Below are 13409 nucleotides of genomic sequence, written 5' to 3'. Positions count from 1 at the left end.
CAATAGGGAGCAGTCCACTTGACCACGCCCGAGCATCAATCAGCCTCCCATTGTATCTGTACAGGATGGAGATTCCTCCGATACAACCATAAAGGGCTTCACGAACTACGTGGTCGAAAAATATGTTAAATTATGTGGGAGCCAGAGGACATCCCTGCCGCACCCCAAGGTGAGCAGAGAATGGCTCCGACTCCCGGCCACGTAGTTTTACCCGGGCCCGCTCACCATCATGAAGGTCCTTAATGATCGTGAGCAGAGGGTCAGGGACTCCGAAAGCACGAAGAACAACCCAGAGCCCAGGCCTACTGATGGTATCATAGGCCTTGACCAGGTCAATAAAGCAGAGATGTAGGTCTTTTTGGAATTCCCTACACCTCTGCTGTAGCAGACGGACAGAAAATATGGCATCTGTGCAGGACCGCCCTTTCCTGAAGCCGCATTGGGGCTCCGCAAGCCTCTCCTCAGCGTGCCTGGCAAGGCGATGTTGAATAATCATTGCCAGGACCTTTCCTGGCACAATGATGGGTGAGATGCCCCTGTAGTTGTTACAGTCTGTGTGGTCCCCCTTCTTAAAGAGGGGGACCACCAGGGCATCCTTCCAGTCCTGCGGAACCCGTCCAGTGGTCAAGACTGTTATGATGTTATATAGGGCAGTCTGTGCACAAACGCCACCCTCCCTCAGCATTTCGCTTGGGAGATCATCTCTGCCCGGTGCCTTTCCTGGTCTCAGACTCCGGATCGCCTTCAGTACTTCCTCAACAGATGGCACCTCAGCCAGCCACTCAGGAGGGGTGGCTACTTCTGCCAATATTTGAGGCACCGCAGCCTCAGCAGGGTCGTCCCCACCTCGCCCCACGATGTCGTCTGGGCTGAGGGATTTCCCCTCCTCCAAGACCTCAGGAATGCTCTGCAAACCTGCAGACCAGTTCCCGGGGGTCGGAGGTCGGAGATGGGATCACCGTTCTTTACCTTAAGCACGGTGATAGCTGTGGCGCTGGAAGCTACTTTTTCGATGGAATTAAATAGTGATTTGTGATCGCGGGCCACTGAGGCAGACTCCATCTCCTCAGCAACCCGCGACCACCACCCATCCTTGCAGCGCCTCACGGCTCTCCGAAGCTCCGAGCGAAGGCTGCGGTAAGCCTCTTCATTCTCTGACGTGGGATTAGTGGGCCTGTCGCTTTTTCTCAGCCAGCTTGAACACCTCCTCTGTCAGCCAGGGTCTCTGGGGAGGTCTGGACCGCGAACCCAAAGCAGCCATTGCAGCTGCATGAGCCACAGTCCTAAACCTCGCCCATTTACATAGTCAGTGAGTGACTATGTGAGTCTGTGAGTCTGTGAGTGACTATCTGAGTCTGTGAGTCAGTGAGTGACTCTGTGAGTCTGTGAGTGCCTATGTGAGTCTGTGAGTCTGTGAGTGACTCTGTGAGTCTGTGAGTCTGTGAGTGACTATGTGACTCTGTGAGTCTGTGAGTCTGTGAGTCTGTGAGTGACTATGTGACTATGTGACTCTGTGAGTCTGTGAGTCAGTGAGTGACTATGTGACTCTGTGAGTCTGTGAGTCTGTGAGTGACTATGTGAGTCTGTGAGTCTGTGAGTCTGTGAGTGACTATGTGACTCTGTGAGTCTTTGAGTCAGTGAGTGACTATGTGAGTCTGTGAGTGACTATGTGAGTCTGTGAGTCTGAGTCAGTGAGTGACTATGTGACTCTGTGAGTCAGTGAGTGACTATGTGAGTCAGTGAGTGACTATGTGAGTCTGTGAGTCTGAGTCAGTGAGTGACTATGTGACTCTGTGAGTCTGTGAGTCAGTGAGTGACTATGTGAGTCTGTGAGTCTGAGTCAGTGAGTGACTATGTGACTCTGTGAGTCTGTGAGTCAGTGAGTGACTATGTGAGTCTGTGAGTCAGTGAGTGACTATGTGACTCTGTGAGTCTGTGAGTCTGTGAGTCAGTGAGTGACTATGTGACTCTGTGAGTCTTTGAGTTAGTGAGTGACTATGTGAGTCTGTGAGTCAGTGAGTGACTATGTGACTCTGTGAGTCTGTGAGTCAGTGAGTGACTATGTGAGTCTGTGAGTCTGTGAGTCAGTGAGTGACTATGTGAGTCTGTGAGTGACTATGTGACTCTGTGAGTCTGTGAGTCAGTGAGTGACTATGTGAGTCTGTGAGTGTGAGTCTGTGAGTGACTATGTGAGTCTGTGAGTCTGTGAGTCTGTGAGTGACTATGTGAGTCTGTGAGTGTGAGTCTGTGAGTGACTATGTGAGTCTGTGAGTCTGTGAGTGACTATGTGAGTCTGTGAGTCTGTGAGTCTGTGAGTGACTATGTGACTATGTGAGTGTGAGTCTGTGAGTGACTATGTGACTCTGTGAGTCTTTGAGTCAGTGAGTGACTATGTGACTATGTGAGTCTGTGAGTGACTATGTGAGTCTGTGAGTCTGTGAGTCAGTGAGTGACTATGTGACTATGTGAGTGTGAGTCTGTGAGTGACTATGTGACTCTGTGAGTCTGTGAGTCAGTGAGTGACTATGTGAGTCAGTGAGTGACTATGTGAGTCTGTGAGTCTGAGTCAGTGAGTGACTATGTGACTCTGTGAGTCTGTGAGTCAGTGAGTGACTATGTGAGTCAGTGAGTGACTATGTGACTCTGTGAGTCTGTGAGTCAGTGAGTGACTATGTGACTCTGTGAGTCTGTGAGTCAGTGAGTGACTATGTGACTCTGTGAGTCTGTGAGTCAGTGAGTGACTATGTGACTCTGTGAGTCTGTGAGTAACTATGTGACTATGTGACTCTGTGAGTCTGTGAGTCAGTGAGTGACTATGTGAGTCTGTGAGTCTGTGAGTCAGTGAGTGACTATGTGACTATGTGAGTCTGTGAGTCAGTGAGTGACTATGTGAGTCTGTGAGTCTGTGAGTCAGTGAGTGACTATGTGAGTCTGTGAGTGTGAGTCTGTGAGTGACTATGTGAGTCTGTGAGTCTGTGAGTCTGTGACTGACTATGTGAGTCTGTGAGTGTGAGTCTGTGAGTGACTATGTGAGTCTGTGAGTCTGTGAGTCTGTGAGTGACTATGTGACTATGTGAGTCTGTGAGTCAGTGAGTGACTATGTGACTATGTGAGTCTGTGAGTCAGTGAGTGACTATGTGACCATGTGAGTGTGAGTCTGTGAGTGACTATGTGACTCTGTGAGTCTTTGAGTCAGTGAGTGACTATGTGACTATGTGAGTCTGTGAGTCAGTGAGTGACTATGTGACTCTGTGAGTCAGTGAGTGACTATGTTAGTCTGTGAGTCTTTGAGTCTGTGAGTGACTATGTGACTCTGTGAGTCTGAGTCAGTGAGTGACTATGTGACTATGTGAGTCTGTGAGTCAGTGAGTGACTATGTGACTCTGTGAGTCAGTGAGTGACTATGTTAGTCTGTGAGTCTGTGAGTCAGTGAGTGACTATGTGACTATGTGAGTGTGAGTCAGTGAGTGACTATGTGAGTCTGTGAGTCTGAGTCAGTGAGTGACTATGTGAGTCTGTGAGTCTGTGAGTCAGTGAGTGACTATGTGACTATGTGAGTCTGTGAGTCAGTGAGTGACTATGTGAGTCTGTGAGTCTGTGAGTCAGTGAGTGACTATGTGACTATGTGAGTGTGAGTCAGTGAGTGACTATGTGACTATGTGACTATGTGAGTCAGTGAGTGACTATGTGAGTCTGTGAGTCTGTGAGTCAGTGAGTGACTATGTGACTATGTGAGTGTGAGTCAGTGAGTGACTATGTTAGTCTGTGAGTCTGTGAGTCAGTGAGTGACTATGTGACTCTGTGAGTCTGTGAGTGACTATGTGAGTCTGTGAGTCTGTGAGTGACTATGTGAGTCTGTGAGTCTGTGAGTCAGTGAGTGACTATGTGACTCTGTGAGTCTGTGAGTCAGTGAGTGACTATGTGAGTCTGTGAGTCTGTGAGTCAGTGAGTGACTATGTGACTATGTGAGTCTGTGAGTCAGTGAGTGACTATGTGACTATCTGAGTCTGTGAGTCTGTGAGTCAGTGAGTGACTATGTGAGTCTGTGAGTCAGTGAGTGACTATGTGAGTCTGTGAGTCTGAGTCAGTGAGTGACTATGTTAGTCTGTGAGTCTGTGAGTCAGTGAGTGACTATGTGACTATGTGAGTGTGAGTCTGTGAGTGACTATGTGAGTCTGTGAGTCTGTGAGTCAGTGAGTGACTATGTGACTCTGTGAGTCTTTGAGTCAGTGAGTGACTATGTGACTATGTGAGTCTGTGAGTCAGTGAGTGACTATGTGAGTCTGTGAGTCTGTGAGTCAGTGAGTGACTATGTGAGTCTGTGAGTCTGTGAGTCAGTGAGTGACTATGTGAGTCTGTGAGTCTGTGAGTCAGTGAGTGACTCTGTGAGTCAGTGAGTGACTATGTGACTCTGTGAGTCTGTGAGTCAGTGAGTGACGATGTGAGTCTGTGAGTCAGTGAGTGACGATGTGAGTCTGTGAGTCTGTGAGTCAGTGAGTGACTATGTGAGTCTGTGAGTCAGTGAGTGACTATGTGAGTCTGTGAGTCTGTGAGTCAGTGAGTGACGATGTGAGTCTGTGAGTCAGTGAGTGACTATGTGACTCTGTGAGTCTGTGAGTCAGTGAGTGACTCTGTGAGTCTGTGAGTCTGTGAGTCAGTGAGTGACGATGTGAGTCTGTGAGTCAGTGAGTGACTATGTGACTCTGTGAGTCTGTGAGTCAGTGAGTGACTATGTGAGTCTGTGAGTCTGTGAGTCAGTGAGTGACTCTGTGAGTCTGTGAGTCAGTGAGTGACTATGTGACTATCTGAGTCTGTGAGTCAGTGAGTGACTCTGTGAGTCTGTGAGTGCATATGTGAGTCTGTGAGTCAGTGAGTGACTCTGTGAGTCTGTGAGTCTGTGAGTCTGTGAGTCAGTGAGTGACTATGTGAGTCTGTGAGTCAGTGAGTGACTATGTGAGTCTGTGAGTCTGAGTCAGTGAGTGACTATGTGACTATGTGAGTGTGAGTCAGTGAGTGACTATGTGACTCTGTGAGTCTTTGAGTCAGTGAGTGACTATGTGACTATGTGAGTCTGTGAGTCAGTGAGTGACTATGTGAGTCTGTGAGTCTGTGAGTCAGTGAGTGACTATGTGACTATGTGAGTGTGAGTCAGTGAGTGACTATGTGACTATGTGACTATGTGAGTCAGTGAGTGACTATGTGAGTCTGTGAGTCTGTGAGTCAGTGAGTGACTATGTGACTCTGTGAGTCAGTGAGTGACTATGTTAGTCTGTGAGTCTGTGAGTCAGTGAGTGACTATGTGACTATGTGAGTGTGAGTCAGTGAGTGACTATGTGAGTCTGTGAGTCTGAGTCAGTGAGTGACTATGTGAGTCTGTGAGTCTGTGAGTCAGTGAGTGACTATGTGACTATGTGAGTCTGTGAGTCAGTGAGTGACTATGTGAGTCTGTGAGTCTGTGAGTCAGTGAGTGACTATGTGACTATGTGAGTGTGAGTCAGTGAGTGACTATGTGACTATGTGACTATGTGAGTCAGTGAGTGACTATGTGAGTCTGTGAGTCTGTGAGTCAGTGAGTGACTATGTGACTATGTGAGTGTGAGTCAGTGAGTGACTATGTTAGTCTGTGAGTCTGTGAGTCAGTGAGTGACTATGTGACTCTGTGAGTCTGTGAGTGACTATGTGAGTCTGTGAGTCTGTGAGTGACTATGTGAGTCTGTGAGTCTGTGAGTCAGTGAGTGACTATGTGACTCTGTGAGTCTGTGAGTCAGTGAGTGACTATGTGAGTCTGTGAGTCTGTGAGTCAGTGAGTGACTATGTGACTATGTGAGTCTGTGAGTCAGTGAGTGACTATGTGACTATCTGAGTCTGTGAGTCTGTGAGTCAGTGAGTGACTATGTGAGTCTGTGAGTCTGTGAGTCAGTGAGTGACTATGTGAGTCTGTGAGTCTGAGTCAGTGAGTGACTATGTTAGTCTGTGAGTCTGTGAGTCAGTGAGTGACTATGTGACTATGTGAGTGTGAGTCTGTGAGTGACTATGTGAGTCTGTGAGTCTGTGAGTCAGTGAGTGACTATGTGACTCTGTGAGTCTTTGAGTCAGTGAGTGACTATGTGACTATGTGAGTCTGTGAGTCAGTGAGTGACTATGTGAGTCTGTGAGTCTGTGAGTCAGTGAGTGACTATGTGAGTCTGTGAGTCTGTGAGTCAGTGAGTGACTATGTGAGTCTGTGAGTCTGTGAGTCAGTGAGTGACTCTGTGAGTCAGTGAGTGACTATGTGACTCTGTGAGTCTGTGAGTCAGTGAGTGACGATGTGAGTCTGTGAGTCAGTGAGTGACGATGTGAGTCTGTGAGTCTGTGAGTCAGTGAGTGACTATGTGAGTCTGTGAGTCAGTGAGTGACTATGTGAGTCTGTGAGTCTGTGAGTCAGTGAGTGACGATGTGAGTCTGTGAGTCAGTGAGTGACTATGTGACTCTGTGAGTCTGTGAGTCAGTGAGTGACTCTGTGAGTCTGTGAGTCTGTGAGTCAGTGAGTGACGATGTGAGTCTGTGAGTCAGTGAGTGACTATGTGACTCTGTGAGTCTGTGAGTCAGTGAGTGACTATGTGAGTCTGTGAGTCTGTGAGTCAGTGAGTGACTCTGTGAGTCTGTGAGTCAGTGAGTGACTATGTGACTATCTGAGTCTGTGAGTCAGTGAGTGACTCTGTGAGTCTGTGAGTGCATATGTGAGTCTGTGAGTCAGTGAGTGACTCTGTGAGTCTGTGAGTCTGTGAGTCTGTGAGTCAGTGAGTGACTATGTGAGTCTGTGAGTCAGTGAGTGACTATGTGAGTCTGTGAGTCTGAGTCAGTGAGTGACTATGTGACTATGTGAGTGTGAGTCAGTGAGTGACTATGTGACTCTGTGAGTCTTTGAGTCAGTGAGTGACTATGTGACTATGTGAGTCTGTGAGTCAGTGAGTGACTATGTGAGTCTGTGAGTCTGTGAGTCAGTGAGTGACTATGTGACTATGTGAGTGTGAGTCAGTGAGTGACTATGTGACTATGTGACTATGTGAGTCAGTGAGTGACTATGTGAGTCTGTGAGTCTGTGAGTCAGTGAGTGACTATGTGACTATGTGAGTGTGAGTCAGTGAGTGACTATGTTAGTCTGTGAGTCTGTGAGTCAGTGAGTGACTATGTGACTCTGTGAGTCTGTGAGTGACTATGTGAGTCTGTGAGTCTGTGAGTGACTATGTGAGTCTGTGAGTCTGTGAGTCAGTGAGTGACTATGTGACTCTGTGAGTCTGTGAGTCAGTGAGTGACTATGTGAGTCTGTGAGTCTGTGAGTCAGTGAGTGACTATGTGACTATGTGAGTCTGTGAGTGACTATGTGACTATGTGAGTGTGAGTCAGTGAGTGACTATGTGACTATGTGACTATGTGAGTCAGTGAGTGACTATGTGAGTCTGTGAGTCTGTGAGTCAGTGAGTGACTATGTGACTATGTGAGTGTGAGTCAGTGAGTGACTATGTTAGTCTGTGAGTCTGTGAGTCAGTGAGTGACTATGTGACTCTGTGAGTCTGTGAGTGACTATGTGAGTCTGTGAGTCTGTGAGTGACTATGTGAGTCTGTGAGTCTGTGAGTCAGTGAGTGACTATGTGACTCTGTGAGTCTGTGAGTCAGTGAGTGACTATGTGAGTCTGTGAGTCTGTGAGTCAGTGAGTGACTATGTGACTATGTGAGTCTGTGAGTCAGTGAGTGACTATGTGACTATCTGAGTCTGTGAGTCTGTGAGTCAGTGAGTGACTATGTGAGTCTGTGAGTCTGTGAGTCAGTGAGTGACTATGTGAGTCTGTGAGTCTGAGTCAGTGAGTGACTATGTTAGTCTGTGAGTCTGTGAGTCAGTGAGTGACTATGTGACTATGTGAGTGTGAGTCTGTGAGTGACTATGTGAGTCTGTGAGTCTGTGAGTCAGTGAGTGACTATGTGACTCTGTGAGTCTTTGAGTCAGTGAGTGACTATGTGACTATGTGAGTCTGTGAGTCAGTGAGTGACTATGTGAGTCTGTGAGTCTGTGAGTCAGTGAGTGACTATGTGAGTCTGTGAGTCTGTGAGTCAGTGAGTGACTATGTGAGTCTGTGAGTCTGTGAGTCAGTGAGTGACTCTGTGAGTCAGTGAGTGACTATGTGACTCTGTGAGTCTGTGAGTCAGTGAGTGACGATGTGAGTCTGTGAGTCAGTGAGTGACGATGTGAGTCTGTGAGTCTGTGAGTCAGTGAGTGACTATGTGAGTCTGTGAGTCTGAGTCAGTGAGTGACTATGTTAGTCTGTGAGTCTGTGAGTCAGTGAGTGACTATGTGACTATGTGAGTGTGAGTCTGTGAGTGACTATGTGAGTCTGTGAGTCTGTGAGTCAGTGAGTGACTATGTGACTCTGTGAGTCTTTGAGTCAGTGAGTGACTATGTGACTATGTGAGTCTGTGAGTCAGTGAGTGACTATGTGAGTCTGTGAGTCTGTGAGTCAGTGAGTGACTATGTGAGTCTGTGAGTCTGTGAGTCAGTGAGTGACTATGTGAGTCTGTGAGTCTGTGAGTCAGTGAGTGACTCTGTGAGTCAGTGAGTGACTATGTGACTCTGTGAGTCTGTGAGTCAGTGAGTGACGATGTGAGTCTGTGAGTCAGTGAGTGACGATGTGAGTCTGTGAGTCTGTGAGTCAGTGAGTGACTATGTGAGTCTGTGAGTCAGTGAGTGACTATGTGAGTCTGTGAGTCTGTGAGTCAGTGAGTGACGATGTGAGTCTGTGAGTCAGTGAGTGACTATGTGACTCTGTGAGTCTGTGAGTCAGTGAGTGACTCTGTGAGTCTGTGAGTCTGTGAGTCAGTGAGTGACGATGTGAGTCTGTGAGTCAGTGAGTGACTATGTGACTCTGTGAGTCTGTGAGTCAGTGAGTGACTATGTGAGTCTGTGAGTCTGTGAGTCAGTGAGTGACTCTGTGAGTCTGTGAGTCAGTGAGTGACTATGTGACTATCTGAGTCTGTGAGTCAGTGAGTGACTCTGTGAGTCTGTGAGTGCATATGTGAGTCTGTGAGTCAGTGAGTGACTCTGTGAGTCTGTGAGTCTGTGAGTCTGTGAGTCAGTGAGTGACTATGTGAGTCTGTGAGTCAGTGAGTGACTATGTGAGTCTGTGAGTCTGAGTCAGTGAGTGACTATGTGACTATGTGAGTGTGAGTCAGTGAGTGACTATGTGACTCTGTGAGTCTTTGAGTCAGTGAGTGACTATGTGACTATGTGAGTCTGTGAGTCAGTGAGTGACTATGTGAGTCTGTGAGTCTGTGAGTCAGTGAGTGACTATGTGACTATGTGAGTGTGAGTCAGTGAGTGACTATGTGACTATGTGACTATGTGAGTCAGTGAGTGACTATGTGAGTCTGTGAGTCTGTGAGTCAGTGAGTGACTATGTGACTCTGTGAGTCAGTGAGTGACTATGTTAGTCTGTGAGTCTGTGAGTCAGTGAGTGACTATGTGACTATGTGAGTGTGAGTCAGTGAGTGACTATGTGAGTCTGTGAGTCTGAGTCAGTGAGTGACTATGTGAGTCTGTGAGTCTGTGAGTCAGTGAGTGACTATGTGACTATGTGAGTCTGTGAGTCAGTGAGTGACTATGTGAGTCTGTGAGTCTGTGAGTCAGTGAGTGACTATGTGACTATGTGAGTGTGAGTCAGTGAGTGACTATGTGACTATGTGACTATGTGAGTCAGTGAGTGACTATGTGAGTCTGTGAGTCTGTGAGTCAGTGAGTGACTATGTGACTATGTGAGTGTGAGTCAGTGAGTGACTATGTTAGTCTGTGAGTCTGTGAGTCAGTGAGTGACTATGTGACTCTGTGAGTCTGTGAGTGACTATGTGAGTCTGTGAGTCTGTGAGTGACTATGTGAGTCTGTGAGTCTGTGAGTCAGTGAGTGACTATGTGACTCTGTGAGTCTGTGAGTCAGTGAGTGACTATGTGAGTCTGTGAGTCTGTGAGTCAGTGAGTGACTATGTGACTATGTGAGTCTGTGAGTCAGTGAGTGACTATGTGACTATCTGAGTCTGTGAGTCTGTGAGTCAGTGAGTGACTATGTGAGTCTGTGAGTCTGTGAGTCAGTGAGTGACTATGTGAGTCTGTGAGTCTGAGTCAGTGAGTGACTATGTTAGTCTGTGAGTCTGTGAGTCAGTGAGTGACTATGTGACTATGTGAGTGTGAGTCTGTGAGTGACTATGTGAGTCTGTGAGTCTGTGAGTCAGTGAGTGACTATGTGACTCTGTGAGTCTTTGAGTCAGTGAGTGACTATGTGACTATGTGAGTCTGTGAGTCAGTGAGTGACTATGTGAGTCTGTGAGTCTGTGAGTCAGTGAGTGACTATGTGAGTCTGTGAGTCTGTGAGTCAGTGAGTGACTATGTGAGTCTGTGAGTCTGTGAGTCAGTGAGTGACTCTGTGAGTCAGTGAGTGACTATGTGACTCTGTGAGTCTGTGAGTCAGTGAGTGACGATGTGAGTCTGTGAGTCAGTGAGTGACGATGTGAGTCTGTGAGTCTGTGAGTCAGTGAGTGACTATGTGAGTCTGTGAGTCAGTGAGTGACTATGTGAGTCTGTGAGTCTGTGAGTCAGTGAGTGACGATGTGAGTCTGTGAGTCAGTGAGTGACTATGTGACTCTGTGAGTCTGTGAGTCAGTGAGTGACTCTGTGAGTCTGTGAGTCTGTGAGTCAGTGAGTGACGATGTGAGTCTGTGAGTCAGTGAGTGACTATGTGACTCTGTGAGTCTGTGAGTCAGTGAGTGACTATGTGAGTCTGTGAGTCTGTGAGTCAGTGAGTGACTCTGTGAGTCTGTGAGTCAGTGAGTGACTATGTGACTATCTGAGTCTGTGAGTCAGTGAGTGACTCTGTGAGTCTGTGAGTGCATATGTGAGTCTGTGAGTCAGTGAGTGACTCTGTGAGTCTGTGAGTCTGTGAGTCTGTGAGTCAGTGAGTGACTATGTGAGTCTGTGAGTCAGTGAGTGACTATGTGAGTCTGTGAGTCTGAGTCAGTGAGTGACTATGTGACTATGTGAGTGTGAGTCAGTGAGTGACTATGTGACTCTGTGAGTCTTTGAGTCAGTGAGTGACTATGTGACTATGTGAGTCTGTGAGTCAGTGAGTGACTATGTGAGTCTGTGAGTCTGTGAGTCAGTGAGTGACTATGTGACTATGTGAGTGTGAGTCAGTGAGTGACTATGTGACTATGTGACTATGTGAGTCAGTGAGTGACTATGTGAGTCTGTGAGTCTGTGAGTCAGTGAGTGACTATGTGACTATGTGAGTGTGAGTCAGTGAGTGACTATGTTAGTCTGTGAGTCTGTGAGTCAGTGAGTGACTATGTGACTCTGTGAGTCTGTGAGTGACTATGTGAGTCTGTGAGTCTGTGAGTGACTATGTGAGTCTGTGAGTCTGTGAGTCAGTGAGTGACTATGTGACTCTGTGAGTCTGTGAGTCAGTGAGTGACTATGTGAGTCTGTGAGTCTGTGAGTCAGTGAGTGACTATGTGACTATGTGAGTCTGTGAGTGACTATGTGACTATGTGAGTGTGAGTCAGTGAGTGACTATGTGACTATGTGACTATGTGAGTCAGTGAGTGACTATGTGAGTCTGTGAGTCTGTGAGTCAGTGAGTGACTATGTGACTATGTGAGTGTGAGTCAGTGAGTGACTATGTTAGTCTGTGAGTCTGTGAGTCAGTGAGTGACTATGTGACTCTGTGAGTCTGTGAGTGACTATGTGAGTCTGTGAGTCTGTGAGTGACTATGTGAGTCTGTGAGTCTGTGAGTCAGTGAGTGACTATGTGACTCTGTGAGTCTGTGAGTCAGTGAGTGACTATGTGAGTCTGTGAGTCTGTGAGTCAGTGAGTGACTATGTGACTATGTGAGTCTGTGAGTCAGTGAGTGACTATGTGACTATCTGAGTCTGTGAGTCTGTGAGTCAGTGAGTGACTATGTGAGTCTGTGAGTCTGTGAGTCAGTGAGTGACTATGTGAGTCTGTGAGTCTGAGTCAGTGAGTGACTATGTTAGTCTGTGAGTCTGTGAGTCAGTGAGTGACTATGTGACTATGTGAGTGTGAGTCTGTGAGTGACTATGTGAGTCTGTGAGTCTGTGAGTCAGTGAGTGACTATGTGACTCTGTGAGTCTTTGAGTCAGTGAGTGACTATGTGACTATGTGAGTCTGTGAGTCAGTGAGTGACTATGTGAGTCTGTGAGTCTGTGAGTCAGTGAGTGACTATGTGAGTCTGTGAGTCTGTGAGTCAGTGAGTGACTATGTGAGTCTGTGAGTCTGTGAGTCAGTGAGTGACTCTGTGAGTCAGTGAGTGACTATGTGACTCTGTGAGTCTGTGAGTCAGTGAGTGACGATGTGAGTCTGTGAGTCAGTGAGTGACGATGTGAGTCTGTGAGTCTGTGAGTCAGTGAGTGACTATGTGACTATGTGAGTGTGAGTCAGTGAGTGACTATGTTAGTCTGTGAGTCTGTGAGTCAGTGAGTGACTATGTGACTCTGTGAGTCAGTGAGTGACTATGTGACTCTGTGAGTCAGTGAGTGACTATGTGACTATGTGAGTCTGTGAGTCAGTGAGTGACTATGTGAGTCTGTGAGTCTGTGAGTCAGTGAGTGACTATGTGACTATGTGAGTGTGAGTCAGTGAGTGACTATGTGACTATGTGACTATGTGAGTCAGTGAGTGACTATGTGAGTCTGTGAGTCTGTGAGTCAGTGAGTGACTATGTGACTATGTGAGTGTGAGTCAGTGAGTGACTATGTTAGTCTGTGAGTCTGTGAGTCAGTGAGTGACTATGTGACTCTGTGAGTCTGTGAGTGACTATGTGAGTCTGTGAGTCTGTGAGTGACTATGTGAGTCTGTGAGTCTGTGAGTCAGTGAGTGACTATGTGACTCTGTGAGTCTGTGAGTCAGTGAGTGACTATGTGAGTCTGTGAGTCTGTGAGTCAGTGAGTGACTATGTGACTATGTGAGTCTGTGAGTCAGTGAGTGACTATGTGACTATCTGAGTCTGTGAGTCTGTGAGTCAGTGAGTGACTATGTGAGTCTGTGAGTCTGTGAGTCAGTGAGTGACTATGTGAGTCTGTGAGTCTGAGTCAGTGAGTGACTATGTTAGTCTGTGAGTCTGTGAGTCAGTGAGTGACTATGTGACTATGTGAGTGTGAGTCTGTGAGTGACTATGTGAGTCTGTGAGTCTGTGAGTCAGTGAGTGACTATGTGACTCTGTGAGTCTTTGAGTCAGTGAGTGACTATGTGACTATGTGAGTCTGTGAGTCAGTGAGTGACTATGTGAGTCTGTGAGTCAGTGAGTGACTATGTGAGTCTGTGAGTCTGTGAGTCAGTGAGTGACTATGTGAGTCTGTGAGTCTGTGAGTCAGT

Source organism: Lampetra fluviatilis, chromosome 67 (assembly GCF_964198595.1).
Source record: "Lampetra fluviatilis chromosome 67, kcLamFluv1.1, whole genome shotgun sequence".
NCBI lineage: Eukaryota > Metazoa > Chordata > Hyperoartia > Petromyzontiformes > Petromyzontidae > Lampetra > Lampetra fluviatilis.
Note: the sequence above shows the minus strand (reverse complement) of the source record.